The following is an 8,739-nucleotide window of genomic DNA, read 5'->3' as shown; positions in this document are numbered from 1 at the left end:
GAAATAAAAATAAAGTAAAAGAAAGGGGATAAAGCTAGAGAGAGACTCACAAGTAGGTTTCTCTACTTAGCCCGAGGGATGCATCATAATATGAGCTTCCCTACTTGACCAGAGAGTCACTCTTACAAGGGTTACTCTACTTGGCTTTAGGGAAAGGGAGGCAATTAAAATAAAAACAATAAAATGATGGTTCTATGGCTAGGAGGGGCAAAGCCAACACATACACCAGCCATGAACCTTGGGGGAAAGGGATAGCAATAATGTAACGACTGAAATTAAAATCCTAAATTAAGAAAGAAAGGGTAGTCAGAAGAGGGAATGAAAGGGGGGAGAGAAGACTACTGAAGGAGCCTACTTGAACTTCAACCCTCGAACTAAAAACTTGATTGATTTGAGATACTACCAGTACTAAAAACCAGATCTGGAATAAACCAAATCTGAAATTTCTAGTACTAGAGAAAACAAATCTTAAAAAAAAAATTGCTCCACGGCTTGTGATCTTGTCACCTAGATCTAAGCCTAGAACTATAACTTAAAAAATTACAACTCAATTGCATAAATCATAAACATAAAAGGGCTGAATAAAAATAAAAGAGTGCTTGCATTAATTGAAATAAAAAAAAAACCTATTACAAAAGTGATTAAAGAAAAGATAAAGAAGAACTAAAACTAAAGAGAGAGCAAGAGAAAGAGAGAGCAACTAAAAAAAACTAGAAGAAGAATGAATTGTCTCCCCTCCTCTTACATGAGTTGTATTTATAGGGAATGGGGAGGTAGGGTAACAAATTTCTCTTTCCTAAAAGTGAGAAACCCACAATTGGTTGTGCTTTTGAGACCAAAAGTGCTAAGGTGGAGGAGAGAGAAGAGAGAAATAAACTTTGAGAAATTTCCTATAATTTGTTTGTTTATTTTCTTTCATTTTTTTTTTCTAATTTATTTCTCTTCTTTTTCTCCCTCCAAGGGACTATTTTCTTTTTTTTTGCTTTGTGTGATTTGGACAATCTTTTGGTGATGATGTGGAGGAGAGAGAAGATTTGAACAATCTTTATTTCTCCCCTTTTTTTTTTCTTCTCTTCTTGCGCAGGACCCTTCCATTATTTTCCTTGCTTCTAATTTGATGTGGAAATCCCCTCCATGTCCTTAGTGCTTTAAGTGAGTGAAAAGCAGGAAATCTTCAACAAAATTCTCTAAAAAAAAACAACCATGAGATTCTAACTTGAGACTTCTTGGTGAACAAGGAAATTTTGCACACCATAGCTCACCAACTACACTAGGTAGTTGCTACCAAAAACGAATCTTCAATCACTTAAGGATGTGGTCCATCGATCCTTGTTGGCATTTGGAATATTCCTTGTACCTCTGGGACAACTGCAAATGGGCTGGTTCTGCATCTCGGTTTAGTTTTAATCCATTATTCTTTTTCTGGCCCGAAAAGAATAATCATTTGTACGGGTGACCAAATGAATGTGTACTTTTAATTGAACACGTCCATCTTGCTCAGAATTTTGTCTTCTTCGTAACCATAAAAAGAAATAGGACCTCTTTACGTGTAAACTTGAAGATATAGCGCCCGATAGTCCTTAAGGCCTTAAAAATATAAAACCTACAAAAAAAGAGTAAAACCCAAGGTAGCTCCATTCTAAATATGTAAAATGCATATTTTACTACTCTAGATTTCACACATAAATGTGCTCATCAAAAATAATAGTATTCATTGTCCTTGTACCAAGGAGGTGGAGGATCGTTGATTGGACGGGCAGGCACCATACTCAAGAGGCCTTCTTTCTTTAATTTCTCGTAACACACAGATAAGGGCATCCCCAAATCTAAGAATTGCCTCCTCTGTACTGAACCTTTATGAGCTGGACGACTTGGCTTAATGACAACTGGAGCAGGCTTAAGAGTTACTGCATGCACTGTAGGCTGCTGGTCGGTGCTTGTGGTAGTTACAGTATTCACCTCTGTATTACATCCTTTATCATACTTTGTATTCTTACTCTGCTCTGAGGAACCCTGGGGATTGTTCTAGTGTTGTGCTTCTCTAAAGATTCGGTTTTCAACTCTTCTCCCTGTTGCCAGCAATGCTGAGAATGTCTCGATGTGCTGACTGTATAACACATCATAATAGGGATTTGCGAAGTTATCTAGAATCATTTCAACTTGCTCTTTTTCAGTAGGTTGAGATGTCATCATACTTGCCTTATCTCGAAACCTTAGGTGAAACTCCCTGAAACCCTCACTTGGAGCTTGTCGAACAGTTTCTAGCTCTCGTCGAGTTATATCTAATTCAGTGTTGTAAGAGTACTGCTTAGTAAATGCTTTCATAATCATTGACCAATTCTGAGTCTGGGAAGAGTCCAACTGAGTTAACCAATGAAGAACTGGGCCTGAAAGAGTAAGCAAAAATGCTTGCCCCATCTGTTCTTTAGTAAATCCTAATGATCTGGAAATATTAATGAAGACCTTCAAGTGTGCCCTCGAGTCACCCTTGCCATCAAACTTATCAGTTTTTTACTTAAATTTCTCTGAAAAGTGAGCTCCAGGAAAGAGGACCATTTCATCAATTTCTGTGGCTTGAGCATCTACGGCTTTCCCCTTCTGCAGTAACTTTTCAAGTCTTCCTAATTGTTCCCTTATCTTTCTTTCCCTTTCAGTTTTAGGGGGTTCAGTTGGAAGATCTAGTCAGATTTCCTCTTCATCATCCTCGACCACAAGCCTCTATATGGTACGAGGTGCATTGGACCCCATCTTGGTGAAAATTGTGTTCTCCTGGGGTTGAAATGGGTTCAGTTTGTTGCTGAGGTTGCTTGGCATTGGTAAACTGGGTGAATAAATGACATAACTCCTCCAACTCTAATTGCATCATATCCACTCTCCTTTTCTCTTGGGCATCTGGTTGACTTCCACTAGCCGGATCCATATTCGTCAACTGTTTAGACGATACTGAGCTAGGCAAACTTGGTGGCGTGAGTTGAACTATAAGTTCCACCGTTGGTAAGGACTTCTCAGGGCTGACTCGGATCAGACGATTATCTTGACGGGTCCACATAGACAGCGGGGAATTGATTTGACGCAGAATCATGCTTGACCTAAACCAAGAAATTTAAATTTTAGGTTTTTATTGTTTCTTTTTATGATGCACACACAAATTCCCTCTCAATAATAAGTGTCTAACTTTGGCCCAATTTTCAGTTGGTATTCACACACTCCTTTATTTTTCTTCCTTTTTTTTATTTTAAGGGCCTAATTTAAAAACAAATTATGGTGTGGGAAAACAAACAAGTTGGTCCACGCAAGAACAAACTCACAGCTGATTTCACATAGGTATTTTGTTTCTTCTCGTATCATGGAAATACCTAATTATTCCTGACTCTGGGATTGGTTTTATGGAACATTATTAGTCTGGAACACGTGCTGATATAATGTGGTGAAGTGGGAATCACTCCACAGGCACAGTTGCATGAACCAAAACTGATATAGTTGCGTCTCCCAATTCCCAATTGTCAAAGAACACATCAGGTTTAAACATATACAGGAAAAATCTCACCCTAGATGAAACAAGCTAGAAAGGTTCTAACTTGAACTGCAAACAATTACTGAGTCAGTTTGTGGCGTACCCTAGTTGTCTAATGATCTAGTTCCTATATGATGAGATGCAATGGGTAAGGCTATAGGATAGAATAAGGTTACCCTTGACAGAACCGATGTACCAATCACTGAAAGTGAATCATGGGTACGTGGTTCCTTTGATATACCAGATGGTATTGTATCAAGGGGTGTGACTTTGCCGGTGATTATCCATGACATTACATGGGTTTAGTTGGATAATCATAGGGGCAGGTGTATCCGTGAGTGAGTGTGCCCAAGTGTAGTGCAAAAAGTGGCCATTAGTTAATCTCAGAATGGCCCGATATGTATTATCACCCTGAGGATTTCGAACTATCGACAATCATCCTCGCCAACCAATTTCACGTTGAGCACTCTTATGTAGGAAGTGGGCATCATTTGATCTCAGAGTACTTAGTATATCGTGCACTGACCTCCACGAGGGTGCGGGCACGACAGGGAGTACCCTCGTCAACCGATTTCACTTCGAACATGATGCATGATGCAGTTAGCAACTAATGTACAGAGATGTTTGCACACAATGATGATGAGGGGGAGAAAATTCTAACGTTCATTGTAAGTTTCTGGTATAGAAAGTTTGACAGTCCCCAGTGGAGTCGCCACTGTAAGGGAAAACACCTTTTTTTGGTCGTTTTCTCTCTTTTCTCTTCTATCCTTCCTTCTCACCTTTGGCCTGTCTTGGATTGAATGGCCTCCAAAGCATGGTCTAGCGACTATTGGGGAGATGGGGAAAGCATGATCTTTGGAGTCGGCATCTAGGATTCAGGGCCTAGAACCCTATGGTGGAGCCTAATTTCGATAAAGGGATCGAGCTCGAATTAGGGGTTGGTTCCCTGCGAAAGGAAGGAATCCCCTAATTTGACTTCATACCTTGGTTTGTTCCAGAGATAGGGTCCATGTCAGGTTACGAGTGTGGGAAGGTGTTAGGCATCCACCTCGCCCAGAATTCCCGGTCTTTCTACCAGAAGCTTGGATTTCTAATAATCTCCCCCAAGAATTTTAACAGCTTAAGCTAGCACAGTTCTCTTACATGAAATAACGCAAACATATATATATGAACTGATTTGAAAGAATTTTACAAGAAATAATGAAATTTACATAAAATAATGAGAAATGCAGTTATTTTACCTACATATACGTGCTATGCTTTATGACAGGAAAATCATAATCGTTATTTTATGTGAGAAGCATATGCGATAACAAACTACATTTGATGGACAAATGCTAAAATTAATGCATGAAACTACAACAGTAAATCCTTATTTTATGCAATAAACACGAAAACAAATATATACAGAAATGAGGCAAATGAAATTGCAATAGAAATTACAATATAATATTCACATGATAATGATTGATGAAAATGGTGAATTTTTTGATAATTTCCCTCGACTTAAAGGTAACGATTTAATTTTCTTTTCTCTTTCTTGGAGAAATTAAAAACTTCCGGCACCTGGGTAAGAAAGTTGACGAGGTTTTTTTGCTAGGGTGTGACTATGGATTCTGGTTTTCGGGAATCTAAAAAGACTTCCATACTATATTTTTAGAATCGGAATCAACTCGGGAAATTTGGGCAAGGCTTCCACGTCGTGTTCCTAGGGTTGGAATTAACTCGGGAATTTTATGCAGAGCTTCCATGCCATATTTCTAGGGTTGGAATCAGGTTGGGGAATTTTGGGTAGAGCTTCTGCACCGTATTTCTAGGGTTGGAATTAGTTCGGGAATTTTGGGCAGAGCTTCCGCGCCATTTTTCTGGGGTTGGAATCAGCTCAGGGATTTTGGGCAGAGCTTCCGAGCCATTTTTCTAGGGTTGGAATCAGTTCAAGGATTTTGGGCAGAGCTTCCGCTCTGTTTTTATAGGGTTGGAATTAGCTCGGGAATTTTGGGCAGAGCTTCCGCATCGTTTTTCTAGGGTTGGAATCAACTCAGGAATTTTGGGCAGAGCTTCTGCGTCATTTTTCTAGGGTTGGAATTAGATCAGGGACTTTGGCCAGAGCTTCCGCACCGTATTTCTAGGGTTGGAATTAGCTCAGGGATTTTGGGCAGAGCTTCCGCACCATAATTAAAATATTGAATTTAAATGAAAAGAATTTGAACAAGGGTTTTGATACTAACCTGAAATGGATGACTTGGACATCCTAGGCCTTGGGCTTTTGGCAACTTTAACTAGCTTAGGATTCTTCCCTCTTTTTTCTTTATTTATTTATTTTTTCCTTTTTTGGAACTTACTCTCTGTTTGCTTTCTGTCTTGTTTTTTTTCTACCTATTGTTTTCTGTCCCAGGGTTTTACAGTGACCCATGGGTCACTATTTATAGGAGAGGAGGAAGTGTAGGGGTGTGACAACACCCAAAGCCGTGAGTGGGGGGGCCTAATCCATGTAAGCCCCCCACAAATCCGTGTAAGGGCATACACGGATTTGTAATCCCTTACACAATCCGTATAAGCCCTTACACGGATTATGTAAGGGTTTACACGGACCCCCCCTTCGTGTCACCCGGTTGTGTAGTGAAAATAGGTACGTGTCACTTTTTAAAGCTTGGAAATACCCTGTGGTATCTTTTTACACCTCCAGATACTCCCCTAGACCAAGGGCTACTCCCTAGCCTGGGCGGCGGTAGCCTTTGGTGGAGTTCTTATCTCGTCAATAGCAGTCGGTAAGTTCTGATTTTGGACAGGGTCCGGTTTGAGTTCAACGTTTGATTTTGGTTTTGATTAAAAATTTGATTTTGGTTTGATTAAAAGTTTGATTAAGGTTTAATTATGGTTTTGATTTATGGTTTGATTTAAGGTTTGAATTTGGTTTGATTATAAGGTTTGAATTTTGTTTGATTATAAGGTTTGATTATGGGTTTAATTATGGTTTTGATTTATGGTTCGATTGTAAGGTTTAGTTTTGGTTTGGTTATAATATTTGATTATGGTTTGGTTATAAGATTTGATTATGGTTTGATTTTAAGATTTAATTTTAATTTGATTAAGGTTTGATTAAAGTTTGAATTATGGTTTGATGAAGGGCTTAATTATAGGTTTGATTTAAGGTTTAATTAAGGGTTTAATTTAAGGTTGGATTAACGTTTTGATTTTAGGGTTTAAGGTTTGGGTTCTAGTTGGGTTTAGGGTTTGGTTTAAATAGGGTTTAGGGTTTTGATTAGAGTTTGGTTTAAATTAGGGTTTAGGGTTTTGATTAGAGTTTGGTTTAAATTAGGGTTTAGGGTTTAAATTAGGGTTTGGTTTGGTTCAAGGTCTGGTCTAGTTCAGGGTTTGGTCTTAGTTCAGGGTCTGGTCTGGTTCAGGGTTTGGTCTGGTCTATGGTCTGGTCTAGTCTAGTCTAGGGTCTAGTCTATTCTAGGGTTTGGTCTGGTTCAGTGCCTGGTCTGGTTTGGGTTAGCTTGATTTGGTTTGGTTTGGTTTTGGTTGGTAGGGTTTAGGTTGGTTTGGTTTGGGGTTTGGTCTGGTTTGGTTCAGGATTTGGTCTGGTTTGATTCAGGGTTTGGTTTGGTGTGGTTTAGGGTTTGGTTTAGTTTGGTTTAGGGTTGTGTCTGATTTAAGGTTTGGTCTGGTTTAGGGTTTGGTTTATTTTGGTTTAATTGGTTCAAAGTTCAAGTAGGCATTATGGCACATCTGGGTATCCGTATTTTTCATACAAGATATCAATGAGACCGTATTTCCAAATACTTTCCAATGATATGGGGATTGAGCATCTGCTAGGCTTGATTGTCGTCTTCTGGCAAAAGGTATTAATGACCACTTCCGGTCATCTTCCCCGCATCATTTGAATTTTGACCAATCATTAGTTCTGGGATAGTTTGGATTTGTGCCGAAAATTCAACTTCTTTTCGAGAGAGAAAATATGTCTCCTCATTACCCGTAATTCATCATTGCCGAGGGGGGGACAAAATTTGGTGTGTACAACCGTGCTTTCTCTTGCTATCACTCGTGGGTGGCCAGTTTGTCAACTTGATGTACACAACACCTTTCTCCACGGTTTTCTCAATGAGGTGTACATGACTCAGCCCCCTGGTTTTTAGGATGCTTCTCATCTTGATCATGTTTACAAGCTTCAACGGTATTTATATGGCCTCAAGCAAGCTCCTCGTGCCTGGTTCTAGTGCCTATCTCAGTTCCTTCTCCAATCAGGCTTTCATGCCTCTCAAACGGACCCATCTTTATTTGTACTTTCACAGGGAAAGATTGTGACCTATGTATTAGTCTACGTTGATGACATTCTTGTTACAAGCAGTACCTCCACCCATGTTGATTCCTTGCTTGGCCAGCTCTCTCAGGAGTTCTCCATCAAGGATCTTGGTCCCCTACATTATTTTTTGGGAATTGAGACGGTCTCTCATAGCAAGGGTCTTCTTCTCTCACAATAGCGTTATATCATTGACCTCCTTCACTGTATTGGCATGACCAAGTGCAAGCCTGTCCACACCCCCATCCCTACCTCATCGGGGACATCTAAGATAGGGGGGTGCTCTCTTCTCCAATGCCACGCACTACCGCTCCATTGTGGGTGCCCTTCAGTACATCAATCTCACCAGGCCGGATGTCTCATTCGCTGTCAATTGTGCCTGCCAATAAATGCTTTCTCCCACTGAGAACCATTGGTCTCTGGTTAAGCACATTCTGCGCTACCTGAAGCACATTAGCACCCATAGCCTCCTGATTGATCGGTCTTCTCCTCCTAAGTTACTGGCTTTCTCTGATGCAGATTGGGTTGGTGACTCGTATGATCGCAAGTCTAAGGGGGGCTATGCGATTTTTCTGGGATCCAATCTTCTGTCTTGGTCTTCTCGCAACCAGCATACCGATACAGCTGTTGAACTAACGTGGCTCCAATCCCTCTTTCGCAAGCTTGGTGTTTCCCTTCACCGCCCCCCCCTATATTATGGTGTGACAATATGAGGGCCACTTACCTCTCTGCAAACCCGGTGTTCCATGGTTGTATCAAACATGTGGAGATCGAATTCCATTTTGTTCGTGACAAGGTGGCCAAAAAGGATCTTCAGGTTCAGTTCATCTCCACTATTCATCAGGTTGCGGATATCTTCACCAAGGGTCTCCCTTCCAAGTGTTTCCAGTTTCTTTGTGACAAACTGAAAATCCGACCC

The 8,739-nt window shown here is 40.2% G+C and overlaps 1 protein-coding gene across 5 annotated transcripts in view; it reads left to right on the top strand.

The window, feature by feature from the left end:
• LOC122085149 (MADS-box protein JOINTLESS) overlaps nucleotides 1-8,739 on the top strand; it is a 63,902-nt gene that overhangs the window by 42,937 nt on the left and 12,226 nt on the right. The gene's annotated exons all lie outside the window — the stretch shown is intronic.

This window comes from Macadamia integrifolia, chromosome 7 (assembly GCF_013358625.1).
Source record: "Macadamia integrifolia cultivar HAES 741 chromosome 7, SCU_Mint_v3, whole genome shotgun sequence".
In the NCBI taxonomy this organism is placed as follows: domain Eukaryota; kingdom Viridiplantae; phylum Streptophyta; class Magnoliopsida; order Proteales; family Proteaceae; genus Macadamia; species Macadamia integrifolia.
This window is presented reverse-complemented; position numbering and strand designations above follow the sequence as displayed.